The sequence below is a fragment of the Arachis hypogaea genome, chromosome 16 (genome assembly GCF_003086295.3).
Source record: "Arachis hypogaea cultivar Tifrunner chromosome 16, arahy.Tifrunner.gnm2.J5K5, whole genome shotgun sequence".
NCBI lineage: Eukaryota > Viridiplantae > Streptophyta > Magnoliopsida > Fabales > Fabaceae > Arachis > Arachis hypogaea.
The window spans coordinates 55047108-55050633 of NC_092051.1; the positions used below are offsets into that span (position 1 = coordinate 55047108).

Sequence of the window (3526 nt, forward strand, 5' to 3'; positions counted from 1 at the left end):
GCATATATATAAAGCAAAAGTGTAAAATCCAACAAACTAAATAAGAGTATCCACAATCCACAATACTAATATATACAATGATCCAAAAGGTGCAAAATAAATCAAAATAACATAAACTAGGAGTTATTGTCCAAAAATGTTCACCAAATCCACCGATGGCAACGACGGTGACCTCCCCACACTTAAGATGAAGCATCGTCTTCGATGGTAGTGATCGGGCTCATAGTGAGGGACAACAGTCACATCTGGCTCTGGCCGGGTCTCAGACTGGGGCACTGGCTCCTCGGGAGGCTGCTGAGTATCCTAGGTAGCCTGCGTCTGTGGAGGTGCCTTCTGCTGAGCCGCCTCCTCAACATGCTCTTCCTCGTGCTTTGCCTCGTGATCCTCCTCATCAGAAGCGGGAAAGTCGGGGAGGGGGGTAGCTGAACGCCCTGTGCTGCGAATGCCTGATCCACTCTATCAAGGCAGAGCATAATACGGCGCTTACTGCGCTCTATGAATCAAAATAGACGCTGAACCAGAAGATAGGTTGGCTCGGGTGCCGGTGGTGGTAAAGGTGCTACTGTTGCTTCTGAAGATGAGGGTCCTGCCGCTGCTGAAGAGGGAAGTCTAGCTGCCTCTACAGCTGCTCTAGCTCGAGAGCGGCGCCTGGATGGGGACTTCTGGTGCACCCACGTACTCACGGAATAGTAACCTCCTTGTTGTCGTCGTCTGGGGGTGGTGGTGACACATCGTCGTCCCTCCATGGGGCACTGGCTAACTAACTCATCCTGGTGACCAATGTGGGAAATGGTAGTAAGCCACGAATGTGTGCTCGCCACATGCATCGTCTGATGAACCGGGGGAAGTATACCTCCTTCCCCTCCATAACACAGCCAATCAGAAGAAGCATATCCATCGAAATCTCAGAAAAATGGGGCGTAGGTAGAACATAGTGGGCAAATATCTGTTGCCAAGTGCTAGTCTCTCTAGACAGATAAGTAAATAACATCCCCTTGGGCCTCTTGTTGTCAGAATCCATCACCCAAGGGGTGTCCGATGTGGCAATAACGCACTTCAGTGCCTCATAATCAAAGGTCATAGCATTTATTGCTATCTCTGCTTGCTGGTAGGCACATGTGTCACCAATCCAGGGTTGGCAATGCAATACACCCTCAATAGCAGCCTCAGTAACTAAGATCTGCCCGCCCCGTAGGTGGACTGAATCAAGAGTCGTACGAAAGAAGTTGTAGTAATTTTTCAAAATTATGTTCTTGATGTTCATCTTGACATTCAAAGTGTTCTTGGTGTTCATCTTGACACTCATATCATTCATGCATGCATTCATTGTTTTGATCTAAAAATTTCATGCATTGCATCATTTTTCTTGTTTTTCCCTTGCATCATAAAAATTCAAAAAAATTGAAAAATTATCTTTCCCTGTTTCTCTCATCAAATTCGAAAATTTGAGTTGACTTTTTCAAAAATTTTTAAAATCAAGTTGTTTCTTATAAGTCAAATCAAATTTTCAATTTGAAAATCTTATCTTTTTCAAAATCTTTTTCAAAAATCAAATCTTTTTCAAATTTCTTAGTTATTTTCGAAAATTCTAAAAATATTTTTCAAAAATCTTTTTCTTATTTTTATATCAAATTTTCGAAAATAACATAATCAATTAATGTTTTGATTCAAAAATTTGAAGTTTGTTACTTGCTTGTTAAGAAAGATTCAAACTTTAAGTTCTAGAATCATATCTTGTGATTTCTTATGAATCAAGTCATTAATTGTGATTTTAAAAATCAAATCTTTTTCAAAACTAATTTCAATCATATCTTTTCAAAAATATCTTCTTATCTTATCTTTTTCAAAAATATCTTTTCAAATATCTTTTTTAACTTCCTAACTTCTTATCTTTTCAAAATTTGTTTCAACTAACTAACTAACTTTTTGTTTGTTTCTTAACTTTTTCAAAACCACCTAACTAACTCTCTCTCTCTCATTTTCGAAAATATCTTCCCTCTTTTTCAAAAATTTCTTTTTAATTAACTAATTATTTTTATTTTTTATTTTTGATTTCAAAAATTTTCGAAAATTACTAACATTTTTCAAAAACCATTTTCGAAAATCACTAACTGTTTTTCAAAATAATTTTCGAAAATTATCCCTCCCCCATCTCATTCTATTTATTCATTCATATCCTAACATCTCATCTCACCTCTCTTCCATCCTCACAGCTGTGTTTCTTCCATTATATTACATTCTTTGTCTCCCCCTCTTCTTCCACTCACACAAGGATCCCTATACTGTGGTATAAAGGATCTCCATTATTATTATTATTTTTCTGTGCCTTCTTCTTTGTCATATGAGCAGGAGCAAGGATAAGAACATTCTTGTGGAAGAAGATCCAGAACCTGAAAGGACTCTGAAGAGAAAATTAAGAGAAGCTAAAATACAACAATCCAGAGATAACCTTTCAGAAATTTTCGAACAGGAAAAGGAGATGGCAGCCGAAAATAATAATAATGTAAGGAAGATGCTTGGTGACTTTACTGCACCTAATTCCAATTTACATGGAAGAAGCATCTCCATTCCTGCCATTGGAGCAAACAATTTTGAGCTGAAACCTCAATTAGTTTCTCTGATGTAGCAAAACTGCAAGTTTCATGGACTTCCATCTGAATATCCTTTTCAGTTCTTAACTGAATTCTTGCAGATATGTGATACTATTAAGACTAATGGAGTAGATCCTGAAGTCTACAGGCTCATGCTTTTCCCTTTTGCTGTAAGAGACAGAGCTAGATTATGGTTAGATTCTCAACCCAAAGACAGCCTGAACTCTTGGGATAAGCTGGTCACGGCTTTCTTAGCCAAGTACTTTCCTCCTCAAAAGCTGAGCAAGCTTAGAGCTGATGTTCAAACCTTCAGACAGAAAGAAGGTGAATCCCTCTATGAAGCTTAGGAAAGATACAAACAGTTGACCAAAAAGTGTCCTTCTGACATGCTTTCAGAATGGACCATCCTGGATATATTCTATGATGGTCTGTCTGAATTATCAAAGATGTCATTGGACCATTATGCAGGTGGATCCATTCACCTAAAGAAAACGCCTGCAGAAGCTCAAGAACTCATTGACATGGTTGCAAATAACCAGTTCATGTACACTTCTAAAAGGAATCCTGTGAGTAATGGGAAGCCTATGAAGAAGGGAGTTCTTGAAGTTGATACTCTGAATGCCATATTGGCTCAGAATAAAATATTGACTCAGCAAGTCAATATGATCTCTCAGAGTCTGCATGGAATGCAAGCTGCATCCAACAGTACTCAAGAGGCTTCTTATGCAGAAGAAGCTTCTGATCCTGAGAACCCTACAATAGCAGAGGTAAATTACTTAGGTGAACCTTATGGAAACACCTATAACTCATCATGGAGAAATCATCCAAATTTCTCATGGAAGGATCAAAAGCCTCAACAAGGCTTTAATAATGGTGGAAGAAACAGGTTTAACAATAATAAACCTTTTCCATCATCCACTCAGCAACAGACAGAG

At 38.5% G+C, this 3526-nt stretch overlaps 1 non-coding gene across 1 annotated transcript; it reads right to left on the reverse strand.

Moving 5' to 3' along the window:
• Window positions 1–2875: 2875 nt before the first annotated feature.
• On the reverse strand, window positions 2876–2983 carry LOC112761646 (small nucleolar RNA R71). The gene has a single exon (XR_003182032.1). It is a non-coding gene; the product is annotated as a small nucleolar RNA R71 (small nucleolar RNA).
• Window positions 2984–3526: the final 543 nt, after the last annotated feature.